Source organism: Dromiciops gliroides, chromosome 3 (genome assembly GCF_019393635.1).
Source record: "Dromiciops gliroides isolate mDroGli1 chromosome 3, mDroGli1.pri, whole genome shotgun sequence".
Taxonomy (NCBI): Eukaryota; Metazoa; Chordata; class Mammalia; order Microbiotheria; family Microbiotheriidae; genus Dromiciops; species Dromiciops gliroides.
In genome coordinates, this window is record NC_057863.1 from 499,392,383 (window position 1) to 499,409,293 (window position 16,911).

The window sequence follows — 16,911 nt, forward strand, 5'->3', positions numbered from 1 at the left end:
GGGTTGTAATTAATAAAATAAAGATATGCCAAAGGCTCTTTAATTAGAAAAGGAGATAAAAGATTCCAAATAGCAAATTTTGCTTCAATAAAAGAAAACCTGGCTCTAAAATTGCTTCTTAGGGAAAATTTCTCAAGACAACTGGCTTAATTAATCATACCATGATCTTAAAAAAGCTTTTTTCCTCTTTCTCTAAGCATCCACATATTTGAAAATATGCCCCCTTCAAATTTCCCTCCGTTCTATTTATCCCCTTTGTACTCCCCCCCTTTCACTTTATTCTTCCTCACCAACATTTTGCTTCTTACCCCTGCCTCCCCCAGTCTGTCCTCCATTTTATTAGCCTTCCTCCTTCTTCTTTACCCTTTTCTCCCCTGCTTCTGCTCTCCCTTCTATCAGTGCCTCCCTTTTCCCCTTACCCTTTTACTTCCCTAAAGAATAAGCTAAATTTCTTTATCCAAATGAACGTGTATGTTATTCCCTCTGTGAACCAAATTTGATGAGAATAAGGTTGAAGCAAAGCTCACTCCTCCCTTCTTTCCCTCTATCTTAATAGGTTTTTTGCATCTCGTCATATGGTGTAATTAACCCCATTCCACCTCCCCTTTTCTCTTCTCCTCATAAATTCCTTTTTTTACCCCTTAGTTTTCTTCATATCATCACATCAAAGACAATTTATATTTATACCCTCTGTGTATATATTCTTTCTGTCTGCCCCAATAGATATACAGTTCTCAAGAGTTATAAGTATTATCTTTCTTTGTAGGGATGTAAACAGTTTAACCTTATTGAATAACTTTTTTTCCCCCTGTTTACCTTTTTAAACTTCTCTTCAGTCTTGTATGTTAAGATAGAATTTTCTATTCATTTCTGGTCTTTTCATCAGGAAACCTTGAAAGTCCCCTATTTCATTGAATGTCCATCTTTTCCCCTGAAAGAGAATGCTCAGTTTTGCTGGGTAGTTCATTCTTGGTTGCAATCCAAGCTCCTTTGCCTTCTGGAATATCATATTCCAAGCCTTGCGATCCTTTAATGTTGAAGCTGCCAGGTCTTGTGCAATCCTGACTGTAGCTCCATGATATTTAAATTGCTTCTTTTTGGCTGCTTGGAGTATTTTCTCTTTCATCTGATAATTCTGGAATTTGGCCACAATATTCCTTGGAGTTTTCCTTTTGGGAGGTGATCGGTGTATTCTTTCTTTCTTTCTTTCTTTTTTTTTTTTGGGTGAGGCAATTGGGGTTAAGTGACTTGCTCAGGGTCACACAGCTAGTAAGTATCAAGTGTTTGAGTCCAGATTTGAATTCAGGTCCTCCTGAATCCAGGGCCAGTGCTCTATCCACTGTGCTACCTCACTGCCTCTGGTGTATTCTTTCAATGATCATTTTATTCTCTGATTCTATAATATCAGGGCAGTTCTCCTTGATAATTTCCTGGAATATGGTGTCTAGACTCTTTCTCATCATGGTTTTCAGGTAATCCAGTAATCCTCAAATTGTCTCTTCTGGATATATTTCCCAGGTCAGTTGTCTTTCCAATGAGGTACTTCACATTTTCTTCTATTTTTTCATTGTTTTAATTCTCTTTGACTGATTTCTGGTGTCTCATGGAGTCATTAGCTTCCATCTGTCCAATTTGAATTTTTAAGGCATTGTTTTCTTCAGTAAGCTTTTGTACCTCCTTTTCCATTTGGCCAAATGAATTTTTTAAGAAATGTGCTTCCTTTTCCAAGCTGCTGATTCTTTTTTCATATTTTTCTTGTGTTGCTTTCATTTCCCTCATTTTTTCTTCTACCTCTCTCAATTGATTTTTAAAATCTGTTTTGAGCTCTTCCAAAAAGCCTTTTTGTTCTTGAGACCAATTAATTTTCCCTCTTGAGGCTTCACAAGTAGGCAATTTGAGAGTATTGTTCTCATCTGAGTTTCTGTTTTGCTCTTTCCTGTCCACACAGAAGCTCTCAGTGGTAAGAGCCCTCTTCTGTTTCTTACTCATACTGCAGCTTTTTTTTTAAAGTTGAAGTCTGCTCCTGGGGCACAAGGGTCACTGTTTCAAGCTTCTTGTGTTGGGGGATAGTGGCTATGTGACTGGCTTTCTACTCCGAGGCTTCTATGGCTTGTGGATTTGTCACCGCTCTGGGCTTGCTCTCTGTGCTTGCTCCAGGCACTGGGATGGCCAGACCTGGTCATGGCTGTCCCATGGATGCTCTCCAGTTGGTAACCTGCCCTCTCAGCTGGTGCTGGTGAATCTCACAACTGGCCTGATGCACCACTAGCTTGCTGAGCCAGGATCAAGGGGCCGCAGTTGCTCTGCTATGGCCAAGAGCTTTCTGCTGACTTGCCCAGACCCCCTCCATGCTGTGATGCAGTGTGAGCCACACTGTGCTCTCCTTTTGCCTGAGTGAGACCGACCTTTCCTGAAATCTTGTAAATTATCTCAATTTGGAAGATTGTGTTTCTCTGTCTTTTTGTAGGTTTTGTAGTTTCAGAATACATTTAGAGGCTTGATTTACTGTTGTTTTTGAGGGAAACTTGGGAGAGCTCAGGCAACTTCCTGCTTTCTCTCTGCCACCTAGGCTCTGCCTCCCCTGTTCCAGCCTTCTGTTTTTTAAAAATTCTATGTAACTTAAAAGTTTCTTTTCAATTTTACTTCTAATTTCAAGTATGGAAACAGCTAACGCTTATGTCTCTCTTCTTTCCTTTACCCTAAAACTACAATGATATACTTGTACATATACTCAGCTTTTATTTTATTATTTTTAAATAGTATTTGATTTTTTCCAATTACATGTAAAGGCAATTTTTAACATTCATTTAAAATAGTTAGAGTTCCAATTTTTCTCCCTCCCTTTCTTTCTTCCCTCTTTCCTCCCTAAAATGGTAAGCAATTTCATATAGGTTATATATGTATAGTCATGTAAAACATATTACCATATTAGTCATGTTGTGAAAGAAGAAACAGACCTAAAGGAAAAAAACAACCACGAGGCATAGCTTTTACAGAGATAAATATGCCCATATTTTATACTTATTTTTAAGATGTCTGTATTTAAATTTCTTTTTAAAAATGTCATTGCTATTTTATTCAGTTGTTGGCTGACAATCTGTCACTCATAAAGATGGTATCAGATGTTCAGGTATGAAGTTGTTTCTGTCCTTTTTTTGCTGTTAGCTTGCAGCAATGTTTCTATGTGTAAAAAGCATAGTCTCCAAGGATTTATCTTACTTCAGCTGGTATTTCATTTGTAAACTGCTTATTTATTATAGCATATTTTGTATTTTAACAGTACTATATTAAATTTGAGGATTTCTGATGTTAATCCTCTGCTGTCCTCAAACTTCTAGCAGTAAATTTATACCATTTCTTTTTCCCTCTAGGGATATAAAAATATTTTCATTCCCTTTGTACTTTATGCTTTTCAAAGTCTCTTTATATAAATTATACATATGTGTGCATGTGTGTGTATATACACACACATACACATACACACATCTGCTATTAGATATATGATTTGATATATGAGCCTATGAGTTAGGTAACATCTTTAGTCCATGATGACATTTTTTACTTTTGTTGATTAAATGCTACTTCACTGCATTTACTGGGTAGGTTATTTTCATATTTAAGCATCTGTTTTGTGGAATTTATATAGTCCCTTTTCTATACAGCATTGGTTCTCAAAGTGCAGTCTGTAGAACTTGTAAGTTCTGGGGGTCTTTCAGATCATTTCAGGGAGTCTATGAGGTCAAACTATTTTCATAATAATACTGAAATATTTTAATTTAAAGCATAGTAAACACTGATAGATTTGACCCATGTAAACAAAATAGTTTTGGAGTCCTTAATATTTTTAAAGGATGTAAAGGAGTCTTGAAACTGCTGCTCTAAACAAATTCTCTCTGTCTTTGTAGATATAGCTATAGCTATACATAGATATAGATATAGATACACACATATACATATATGTATATATATGTTTATGTATCATATCAGCTATTTTGTGTGTGTGTGTGTGGGGAAATGAGGGTCAAGTGACTTGCCTAGTCAATTTTTTTGAAGTTATTTGAGCCCAGTTCTATGCTAGTCATCTTTTGGGGGTACAAAATAAATATGGAAAAAAATGACCAATTACCTAACAAGTATTCAGTACCTTCTATATACCAGACACAGTGTTAGGTGTTAGGGCTATAAATACAAAGAATAAAAAGTAAAAATCCTCATTTGCTGTGAACTTAACATTCTGACAGAGTAGACAAGTACATAGAAAAATACATGCAGCATAAATATAAAATTAATGCATTTATGTATGCACAGTATCTGAATCCAAGTTAGTTGGTTAGCAAAGGCTTCATGAAGAATATTATGACTGAACTGCATCTAAATATTAATTTTTTAAATATTTAGATTTTTATTTTGGACTTAAACATAAAAACCATGCATTTCTATACACAAAGCTGAACACAAAAAGAAGATTCTATATGAAACTTTGCAATTCCATTTTATAGCACTTAGTTTTTAAAAAGTAGTAATATATCTTATTTTTAAACTCTATTGCTTTCTGTGTTTCCTTTTGAACTTGCTTCTGTTCCTTTCTGAGCATTTTAAAATGCTTCAAGTGTTCCTCTTTTTAAAAATTAGCAATATGACTTTTTATACGCTTACTCCTTTACCTAGGTGAAAAAAAGGGGAAAAGAATGAAAACCCTTGTAGATGACCTAGTACAGTAAAGCAAAACCTCAAAACAAAACAAAAAACCACTGACATAGTGACTATGTACAAAAATGTATGTCTCTGCACTTTATGTCCATCTCTTCTATGTTAGGTGGTTGATAACATGCCTTATAGGTATTCTGACACTTGGTTCAGATCACAACAACAAACATTTAGTAAATACTTACTTTGTATAGAAAGTCTAATGCTAGACACAGGCTCATATGGCCCACAACATTCCCAATTGAGACTCAAATTAAAATGTAATTGGGAAATATTTAACAAAACAAATAAAATACAATAACATAAAGATAATGTTAATGTGTGGTTTTCTAAGTCACTGTGTTCTGGCAGGGATCCTTATGTATAGTTTAGTGATTCCTGTTTCTGTTTGATTTTGACACCGCTTATAGGGAATCTAAGATACCAACACCTATAGTTATCATTACAAAATATTGCACTCAATTAACATGCATTTATTTTATTATTTTTTATTTAAAAAATTTTTTTTAATGGGGCAATGGGGTTAAGTGATTTGCCCAGGGTCACACAGCCAGTAAGTGTCAAGTGTCTGAGGCTGGATTTGAACTCAGGAACTCCTGAATCCAGGGCCGGTGCTTTATCCACTGCGCCACCTAGCCGCCCCCAATTAAAATGCATTTATAAAGGTACTACTGTGTGCCAGGCACTATGCTAATATGCATATAGGACATAAAACCAAAATGAAATTGCTCCTGACTTCAAGAAGCTTACATTCAATAGCTAAAAATAAGAGAATTCTTTGAACTAGCAGTAGAAATTGAAGATTGTCCATATAGCATTGATAGTAGAAGCTAGTTGAAGTTGTGGAAGTTCATTAGTCTGTAGAGGAGGGACAGGGAGAGAGATTCAAGGGGAAAGAAAGAACATGATCAAGGATAGAGTTTTGAGAAACACTTTGTTGTTGGTGATAGTCTGTGGGAAGACATGTATACTACTTGTTTGTTGGTGGAGGTATGAATCATTTCAATTCTTCTGAAAAAAATTGGAATTATATTAGAAAAGTTACTGAATTTTAAATACCCCTTTCCTCCAGAGATTCCACTATTAGGACTGTACTGCAAGGAAAAAAAAAAAACCCAAGATTGATATGTACAAAAGTGTTCATGGTAACTTCATTTGTGTCAGCCTTGGACCTATTCTGCCCCAACTTAACCCTCTATATCCAATAGTTTGCCAAGTCTTGTTGATTCTACCTTTAGCATATATGACACATTGTACCTTTTTTTCCCCCTAAGTGGGGAAAATTCTGCCCTAGTTCAAGCTCTTACCATGTCTCCCTCAGGACTATTGCAGTAATCTCCTAGTTGAGTTCATTTTCGCCTGTCTTCTTTGTGATTTCTCCATCATACAATTGCTGACTTGATATTCCTAAAATCCATATCTGACTGTGTAAGTCAGTGGCCTTAGTTAGGCAACAAAAACTGCTAGAGCATGTTGACGTAGAAAACCACATGTTAATATTATCTTTCTCTTATTGTATTTTTTTGTTCATTTTGCTAAATGTTTCACAATTAGATTTTCCTTTGGGCTGCACTCAGGAGTGTTGTGGGCCACATGAGCCTGTGTCCAGCATAGAGCTCTTACACAAAAGTAAGTCCTCAACAGCCTATTCAGTTGTACATTGGGCACCTTCAAATTGTCAGTGGCTCGCTATTGCCAGGCATTTAAAGCCTGCCACAATCTGGCATGCATCTAGTCTTATTTCATGTTCATCTTAACATATTCTGTATTCTAGACAAAATGAACCTGGTAGCTTTTCTGGGTAATGGCATTCCATATCCTGCCTTTGTATTTCTCTATAGGCTGTTCTGATTCCCAGAATGTATCCTTTCCTTTCCTCTATTTAGAAAATGCACAGATATCTTGAAAGCTTATCTTAAACACATATATGAAACCTTTCCTGGTTCCTTTTTTGTTGTTAGGGCTCTCTCTTTGAAATGACTTTTTATGGACTTTATTTACTTTTCTGGACACATGTTGTATTCCCTTAGTAGAATGTATAAGCTCCTTGACGGATCAGGAATTGTTTATATTTTTTCTTTGTATCTTCAGTGATTCTTGTAGAACCTTATAATTAGTGGGTGTTTAATGAATATCTGTCAAATTTATTATAACATGGAAGGGAAAATAAAATATGTGTCTAATGATCAGTGAACAGATAAACAAATTATGCTGTGTGAATATAATAGAAATTATTGTACCATAAAGGATTATAACTGAAGAATTCAGTCCCTTGACCCCTTGTTTGAATTGATGTCGAATGTAGAAAGAATAGTCAAAAGAACAATATACATAATGTCTATAATAATGTATGGTCAGCATTTAGATTCAACACACTGTTCAATGAATTTGTGAAAACATCAAGCCAGATATTCTTGAATTGTAGATTACAATCAATCTATGCCTATCCATTTCATAATATTTGTCGATATTCTCCCACATCTATCTACAAGAGGTCTACCTAACATAACTTGGTCCTTTCTCTCATTCTCTTAATATCTAGGCAATCCATTGATTAACCCTACCTCTTGCCACATGACTAGCCCATCTTTATTTTCTCCAGGCATACATTTCTCTGATGATATCTTTTACCCTGTTTGTTTTGTGTAGTTCCTCATCTGTAATGTTTTTCATCTTGTTAAGACCCACAGTAGTCTCCATTACCCTGTGGGTAATCCTCAACTAAAGCTTGGTGTTGTGTTTTTTTAAAACAGGCTGTAGTGTTCTATGATACACAGCCATTCAGTATCATCAAAAGTACTGTGGTTTAAAAAAGATGGACCTTTTTTAGGTGAGAAGGTTGGGGTCATTATAATAATTATGCAGTTTACCAAAAGTGGTCCATTTTACTCTCTTCCCATTTAATTTGTGACTCAGGTCATTGACCATTTATGGAGTTTGCCTATTTTTTCTTTACTGACAGATGAAGCTCTAAAGGTTATTCAGTGAATTTATTCTAGACCAGGAATCAGCAAACTGCACCCCACGTTTGGTTGGCCACCTATTTTTTTATGACCAGCAAGCAAAGAATGTTTTTTTAAATTTCTAAATAAAATGATGCATTTTAAAATGTAAAAAAACATTGTTAGCCCACAGTCAGGAGGCTCGGTTTCACCCTGTGATTGTAGTTTATTGACCTCTGGTCTAGACAAATAGACATTCTATATTGATTTTTTTTCCTGAGTGGTTAGTTAGGAGAATATGTTTTTTGAATCTCATTTACTAGGCTTTGTAATGTTTTGGAACTTGATGCAATCAGTACAGTGTCATCTGCAAATGCATATGAAGCATCTTATCATCTATTGTCACAATAGTCAATAAAATTTTTGAAGGAAATGGCAAACCACTCCAGTATCTTTGCCAAGAAAATCCCATTATCCGTGTTAGTGTGCTATATGGTCCATGGGATTGAGAGAGTCAGATATGACTGAATGACAACAAAAATACGTTATTAATATTCTCCAAAAGTTATGGGGCACATATTTCCTTTCTTTTAACAAGAGTTAAATGAACTACTTTGGAGAATGTAATTTGTAGAGGGCTTTCTTTGGATGAATATTGGAAAATTTCTGACGTGTCAAAATGTATCAATACATTAAACATTTTAGAAAATAAAACTTTGAAATTACCTTTTGCTGTCCACATGAAAAGTTATACTCATCAGTCCTACCAGTTATTTACTCTATTTATACTCAACTTTTATGCTCTGTGACAACCAAACAGTATGCTCTATTTGAAAGGAAACCCTGCAATGACATTTAAAGGGTATTATTGTATTTTTTTTATGGTGAACATTGGGTTCTTTCCATTGATAAAAGAAAAAGAGCATAGCTCTAAATGGTATCAAAGAAGGGTTCAGTTTGGAAATTAGTATTTTCTGCTGGAGTTGTTAAAATATCTTATCAAAGGAATTTTTGGCATCATTTCTGAAGATTTGAAGAAAAAAGAATAAACAGCTGTCTTTATTGAGTGGAGAAGTATAATCTGGGATGAACCAGATCACACTTAGGTTGCTGCTAAAATAATTATTACTTCTGAATAGTGTTGGGTACATACTTTTGATAAACTTCTCAGTTTTTCTGTATGTATATGGGTGTACTACTTAATATTTACTACTTTCAAAGAAGGCCAATGTGATTAACAAGCCATTAGTTATAAAGAACTTTGAAGTCCTAGAGCAAAAGGCCCTTAAATTATTAGTAGTATATAATTAGCTCTAACTTCTGAGAGTTGTACTGAGCTAGAGTAAAGGAAAAAAAATACCAATGAGATGCTTTGTTTCTCCATGATCCTAGAATTGTGAAACATGAAAATTCCAGGTCAGGAATGGAATCCGATATTTCTCTGTGCTATCAGTATCTTTTAGTAGTTTGGTTTTCTCAGAGCAACCCTTTACTCCCATTTGTTTTGAACCAAAAGATTGAAACATTGTTGTCTGCCCTTGTGTCCACTCTGATATATATGTGTGTGTGTGTGTGTGTGTGTGTGTGTGTGTGTGTGTGTGTGTGTGTGTGTGTGTTTGTATACACACACATGCATACAACAAACATATATATATATATATATATATATATATATATATATATATATATATATATATCAAGCTGGATAGGGTTGGGTTGGGCTGGGTTGTGATGAGAGAGAGAGAGAATGAGAACTGTTGTAGAATGCAGTAGAGTCCTTTACTTTTGTTTTGTTTTGGTGAGGCAATTGGTGTTAAGTGACTTGTCCAGGGTCACACAGCCAGTAAGTGTTAAGTGTTTGAGGTCGGATTTGAACTCAGGTCTTCCTGACTCCAGGGCTGGTGCTCTATCTACTGTGCCACCTAGCTGCCCCCATTTACTTACTTCTTAAGAAGTAAAGGGACAAACCTCAGGAAGTGAGGAATAGTCTCTTCTTTGCAGCTTAATAACATGTAATTTTGTTTCTTTCTCCCTTTTAGCTGATATGTCATATTGGTGAGGGTAGGCAATGAAAGAAAGTAAAGATCAGAGGATCTTAGATTTAGAGCTGTAAGGACCCTTAGAAGCCCTACAAGTATAGTTCATTTTTGCATTGTGAAATAAGCCTATGACTTTGCCAGGTACTTCTTAAAACATGAATTTAGGGGTAATGCTTTTATTCTTTCTTTGTGTTTTCATGTGTGGTAGTCGGTTCAGGGAGAAGAAAGAAGATAGCTGGGGAATGGAAAGCAAAACAAAATGGGAAGGGCTGACAAGGTAGTAAGTTGACAAGAGGTGGGTTTCATCTATATCTTTTATCTGTTTCAACATTACCAAGTTATAAATGACCAAGGGGATACTTTGTAGAACTTGATAAAATCATAACAGACTTCATTTGGAAAAGGAAAAGATTTAGAATTTTAAGTCCAATGATAGAAAGAGATAGGAACAAAGAGGGACTAGTACTTTCAGACCTCAGGCTATGTTATGAAGCAGCAGTCATGAAAACCATCTGATATTGATTTAAAAAATTGAGAGGTTTTAGAATGTTTTTTTCTTTAATAGCATAGTTGCAACTCCTGCTTTTTTGAATTCCCTTGATACATAATAAATTTTTATTCTAGTCCTCATTTCATTCTGTGTATGTCTGCTTTTTAAATGTGTTTCTCACTAGTAGCAGATTGTGGGGTTTTGTTTTCTTATCCACTTTTTGCTGTTGTTGTTCAGTTGTGTCTGTATCTTTGTGACCCGATTTGGGAATTTCTTGGCAAAGATACTAGCCTTTTCCAGCTTATTTTAAGGCAAACAGGGGTTAAGTGACTTGCCCAGGGTCACAGAGCTACTAAGTGTCGAGGTCAGATTTGAACTTATAAATTTCCTTATTCAAAGCCCAGTGCTCTATCCACTGCACCATTTATATTTTATTTGATCATTTGATCAATTCACATTTGAAGTTATGAGAGTTTTGTCTAATTTTTTTTTCCAAATTGGGATTTTTTTACCCTCTTCTTTTTTTAAAGACAGTATTATAACTCTGGTTATTTTAGCTCTGACTATTCTCATAAGGTCTCTTCTTACACTCAAGCAGTTTTCTCTTAATTGTTACCCCTCTTTCCTAGTTTAGGAATATTGCTTATTGGTACATTTTCATTTCTTTCTTTTGTCTAATTATTTACTTCTTTCTTCTTTTTTTCTCAGTTAAATAGTAAAGTAAAATCTACTTTCTTCTTCAGCTTGTTTTGATCTTCATTTAAAAATTTCGTTTTTCTGAGCCTTTTTTCAAAAAATAATTTCTATTTTTTCTCTTTATCATTTATCTGCCCTTTCTTTAGTTTTTTTTTCTTAATCTCTGTATTTTTTCTGGAATTAAGGCTTCTAAGGTACCTATTTTGTCTTCCTTAATGCAATTTTCTTTTTTATTTTCTTGTAACTCTTTCCCCCTTGCCCCTCTTCTTCTTTTGCCTTACTCTTTAGAAATACCAGTTCTTTTTTTTGATGGTTACTTGCCCAGTAACCCAGTAACTTGCCCAGGGTCACACAGCTAGTAAGTATCAACTGTCTGAGGGTGAATTTGAACTCAGGTATTCCTGAATCCAGGACTGGTGCTTTATCCACTGCGTCACCTAGCTGCCCCCCAGAAATACCGGTTCTTACAGGTGATTCAGAGAATATTGCCCTATGATAGGAATTTGCTTTTGTCCCTGATTGTGCAATTCACTCTTGACTTTTGCCTTCCCCATTGGTCTTTTCCTCCTCCATATGCCTCAAAATCTCTTTCCTGATTGCATATCCTTTCACTTTTTTGGTATCACTTGCTCTCAGGAATTCTGATTCCCTTTCTGCTGAGGCAGGATGTATATTCTCTTTAAGTACCAAATACTTGCAGATTATACCCTTTGTAAGAGCTCAATCTCTCTTCTTCCATGAGAGCATTCACTAGTGCCTTGCACCACTGAAACAAAATTTTCCCTTAACTTTTCCACCTTTTCCTTTGCCTCCTCACCCATAGTCCTGTGATTTCACTTCTTCCTCGGAATCTCTAGGAGTTAATTTTCCCTTAATTGTTAGTTTTTGACTTGATTAGATATAGTACAGTACATCATATATTCCCTTTGATATTTTCTTCATACCCTCCTACCTTTTTGTACCCTCTCATTCTGTAATTCAGTCCCACCATAATCATTGATTTACATCAGTGTGGGTGTTGGGAGGGTTTTTTCTTCTGGTATATTAGGACTTTCCCTTCTATCACTTCTTTTACCTTCTCCTTTCACCTTTGTTACCTTGTGTACATTCAGAAAGAAGTTTGGTTTTTTTAAATGATCTTTCTATTGCTATTTTTTTGTTGTTGTCCCTTTTTGTTTTATTTGTTTATGCTCTTTGAATTTTTGTTGTCTGGGCTGTTTGAGAAAGCAAATGATTTGTTCAGGTCTAGCTTTCTAAAAATGCTTCAGATGTTTCTTTTTATTGAATATCTTTTTTCCTTTATGATTACATTGAGGTTTTCAAGATATGTTATCTTGGGTAACATCTTTAGCTCTTTTACTTTTTGGAACACATTCCATTCTCTCATGGTTTCTGGTGGATGCAGAAATAGCTTGTTATTTGAATTTCCTTTATATTTGAATATATCAGCCACTTTTAGAATTTTTAGATTATCAATTGTGATGATTAAAAAGATTCTAGAGACATAGTTTCTGGATAATTTAATAATTTTCTTAATAAGGCCAGCAGATTATTATTAATTTTTTTTTAGTGAGGCAATTGGGGTTAAGTGACTTGCCCAGGGTCACACAGCTGGTAAGTGTTAAGTGTCTGAGGCCAGCTTTGAACTTAGGTACTCCTGACTCCAGGGCTGGTGCTCTATCCACTGCACCACCTAGCTGCCCCAGGCCAGAAGATTATTAATAAAAGAATGGTCATTTGTCCATCTCTTAGTCCAAAGGCAGTCATGGTGGTGGGCTCAAAGTTCATATCACCTTCAAAGAGTAGGTGTTCCTGAGGGATAGCAATTACCTCTGATCGGACAACACATTGGGAGATGACCTATATTAAAATGAAGGACTGAGTGACATCATGTCACCCTTGGACAGAGAAGCTTAACTCTATAGCAGACTACCCACAGCTTTGGGCTATCTATTCAAAGAATGTGTACCCCGCCCAAGCCTGAGAAGAACACAGTATCTTCTACCAGGGTAGGGTCTTCAAGAAGAAAGTTAGTTTAAAACAGGACTTTGGAAGAAGTTGGAGAGCTGTGAATATCCCCAAGATATTGATTATTGATAATCATTTCTCTCACAGTGGAATTGTTAAATTTAACCATTATGTAAGTCTTGGAATTTGTGGCATCCTTGAGGTCCTGTGCCCAACTCTTTTTAGTATTCTTTCAGTTAGAACTTTGTATTTTGTGTTGAAGTTCTGGGCAGTTTTCTTGTATTATTTTTTTGAATTATGCTTTTTGTTTGTTTTTAAAATTTATCACATTCTTCTCTAAACCTGTTATCTTTGTTGTTGTTTTTTAGTCATCTTTAGTTGTGTAAGTATAGACTAAATGTATGTATATATATAGTGACAATATGTATAGTTTAATAAATGAAAATAAATGTAGTTCAATAAACTATTGACCTTTAAGTAAAAGTATGCATATAATCCCTAATTTTTTTCCTTTCTAGAAAGTTCTAGGATTATAGATCATATATGCACTCAATTTACACATTATGAAACTAGGCTTTTGCTCTTCTATATATGTTCCGTTTTTCTGTATTTGTTTTTTTTTCCTAAGTGAGGTGTGGTTGGTATATGAGATAAGCATGAAGCCAGTGTTCTAGTTCTGGTGCATGTACTTACTGTGTGACCTTGCACTAATCACTTAAAGCTGGTCCTCTTCTCCCTCACCTGCCAAATGAAGATATTTGGTTATATAAGTCTTTAAAATCCTTTCTAGCTCTTAGAATGTGATATGCATTGAATCTACCTATCAGGATTATAATAAGAATTAACGGTTAAGGGATTTAATTAACAGTTCAGTCATATCCATGACCCCATTTGGTGTTTTCTTGGCAAAGATACTAGAGTGATTTACCATTTTTTTCTCTAACTCATTTTACAGCTGAGGAACTAAGGTAAATGGGGTTAAGTGACTTGCCCAGGTTCACACAACTAGTGAGTGTCTGAGGCCAGATTTGAACACAAGATGAGTCTTCCTGACTTCAGGCCCAGCACTGTATCTATCTTACCACCTAGCTGTCCTAAATAATTTAGAAAAGGCTTAGTTGTTGCATTAATATAAAAATTTGATATTAAGTGAATGGCATGAGTGCAGTCTTAGTAACTATAAGACAGTAACTCTTAAGCGATATTGGGATGTCTGAATATGAAGTAAAATAAAAGGGTAAAATTGCACCAGCTTTTTGTGGTTTGCAAACAGTTACAAGGACAAGAAGTGTTAAAGTGATAGAAATGGAGAATCTTTGGTTGTATGGATTGAAATTTGCAATCCAAATCCATTCTTCTTAGTAGAGCAGCTGTTTGGATCAAAGCTTCAAGTTTCAGGCAGTGAAAGAAAATGGAAATGAATTGGATAGTGAAGTAACTTTTACTGTAAGCATTGGCTGGTTCCATCATTAGTTGCATAATGCTAAAATTATTGTGGAAGAGGCCAGTGAAGATGGAGCAGCTAAATATCCTGATGTTTTGAAGAAAATAATCAAAGAAGGTAGATACACAGATCAATACATTTTTGTCGTGTACGAAAAAGGCTTATTTTGGAAAAGGATGACTTCTAGAACGTGCATTGCTTAAGAAGGAAAAAAGAAAAAAAACCAAACCTCAACCTGGACTTAAGTGTCTAAATATAACCTAAAACTTTTATTGGGAGATAGTGGAGAAGGGAATTTTAAATGAAAGTGAATGCTTAAGTGTCTTAAAATCCTCATACTCTTAGATGCTATCAATTACTTCTAGTTCTTTGGTGGTCAAATAAGAAAGCATTGGTGACTCAATATTTTTTTCAAAGATGAGTTTTTGAATTATTTTATCCCAACTATTGCATAATCCTGTAAGGACTTTAAATGCAATATTTTCTTGCACTTGGTTCACTGTGAACGTGAGCATGCAAATTTATGGAGATATGGACACAGCTCTCTGTACCTACTAGCATATATATGAAGATTTAAAGAAAGAGAAGATAGTTCAGATTATACTGCTAAAATATTGTAAATTTTAATGACATTTTTGTTCTATTGTCCATGTAGACTCATCTTTAAAATACTCACTAATTTTAAAAGATTTTGCTTTCTATACTCTATTTCTTTGTACTATACTTGAATCAGAAGTATATTTTTCATATCATTTGTTGTTATGTTAATAAACAGATGAAAACATCTAAAATTTTTTATTGTGTATTTTAGTTGGGTAGGAAACAATTATATGTAATTATAACTTATACCTCACTGGGTTCATTTATACTAATCAGGACCTAGCTGTACCTACTTTCTAGTACTATTGTAAAGATTAAATGAAGTAAGGCATGTAAAGTGCTTCACAAATTTAATTCCTATATGAATTTCAGTTATTGTTTTTGTTGATATTGTCACTAATAATAAACCAGGAGGAAGTATAATATCTGCTCTTAAATTTAAATCTACTTATAAAATGTGTTTAAGAAAATAGTAATTAGTGTATTTTATGAATTGTTTCTCCCTGTCATCATCCCATCCCATAACCATATGTATAGTTCAGTGTTCCCCTCATTTTTATAGAAAGGAGCATGTAAAAACAAAATAAAACACCGCTGAATCTTTGAGATCAGAGGTGGTTGGGATGGGTAGAATTGATATCAGAATGAGACATAGTAGGAAGCCTTTGCCACAATTCCATTCCTCATGACTTCTCTCTCTCTCTCTTTTTTCCACCCCAAGATGGCTAGGAAACTGCAGGTTTGAGCCATACCCTCCCTCCATACTACAAATGTCCAAGAGCTTTTGGAAGTGTTACCATCTTTAGATCCAATAGTTTGGAAGAATCAGTCATGATTAACAGATTGGTATCCCAGTGTAGTTATTAAAGGCTTATGGAGAAGGCAGATTAATCCCCAAACTGAAACAGTGTAAAAACAAGTGCTAACATATTTGCTCAAGACTAGTGAAATCAGTTGGTGAGCCTAACTATCAATTAAGCATATCCTTCTTGGGAACTAAATCATCCTTATAACAAAAATTATTAAAAAGAGGTGAATATAATTTAAGTGGGTTCTGAAATTTAAAAAAATATTTAAAGGGGCTGGTATAAACCTTTCGTCTAAGACATTTTACCTGTTTTTTATCCTTTAAAGGTTCATTTTAGCTCTAGGATTTTGTGAAGCACTCTATTCAATTTATCATTAAAAACAAGAAATACAAAACAAAACAAAAAAACCAAGAAATTCTTACACTCACAAAATACTTTAATTTTGCAAAATGTAGAGGAAAATGATGTTAATTCAATAAACATTAATATTTCTGTTTATAGTAAATATTACAGGTTGTAATCATTTTTGTAGTGGCAATGATGTAATGGTAGTAAACAATTTTTGTTTAGGAAAGGGATAAGATGCCATGAAAATAGTGTTTTACTTGACTGAACCTGTCTTCTATTAGGCTTTAAAGCTAATGAAGTCACAGATACTGGGCAAAAAGGCAAATCTCATTTTGTGGGAGAGATGTGTTTACGAATGATTATGATTATTAGAATGATTATGAAAGAGAAATGCAAAATACAGAATAACTAAGTTGAGGCCTGTGTGTTTTGATTGCTAGATTTCTAAAATCACTTTGGAAATTCATGGGAAAGTTCCTTCTAATTGATTTTGAACATTTGCCTTTGAAAATTGTATTCAACTTTGAGTTCATTGTAAGAAAATTTATATAATTAAGCCATTAACATACTTCTTGATATCTCTAAAACCAAGGACAAGCATTATCTATAATAGGGAAAAAGTAGAAGCCTTTCCAGTAAGATCAGGGGTGAAACAAGAGTGCCCATTATCACCATTACTTTTCAATACTGGACATATTACAAATGCTAACTATAGCAATAATACAAGAAAAAGAAATAGAGAGAATTAGCATAGGTAATCAAGAAACTATTACTTTTTGCTGATGCTATGATGGTATACTTAGAGAACCCTAAAGAGTCAACTAAAAAACTAGTCAAAATAATGAACAGCTTCAGCAAAGTTGTAGGA

General features: G+C 34.6%; 1 protein-coding gene across 3 annotated transcripts in view; it reads left to right on the plus strand.

Moving 5' to 3' along the window:
* ARHGAP32 (Rho GTPase activating protein 32) overlaps positions 1-16,911 on the plus strand; it is a 363,679-nt gene that overhangs the window by 91,682 nt on the left and 255,086 nt on the right. The window contains exon 1 of one of the 3 annotated variants that reach the window (XM_043990501.1): positions 9,963-9,983. The exons of the other annotated variants lie outside the window; for them this stretch is intronic. The gene's annotated coding sequence lies outside the window, so the exon portion shown is untranslated. Of the gene's footprint in view, positions 1-9,962; positions 9,984-16,911 lie in introns of those variants that run through there. 3 annotated transcript variants of the gene reach the window in all.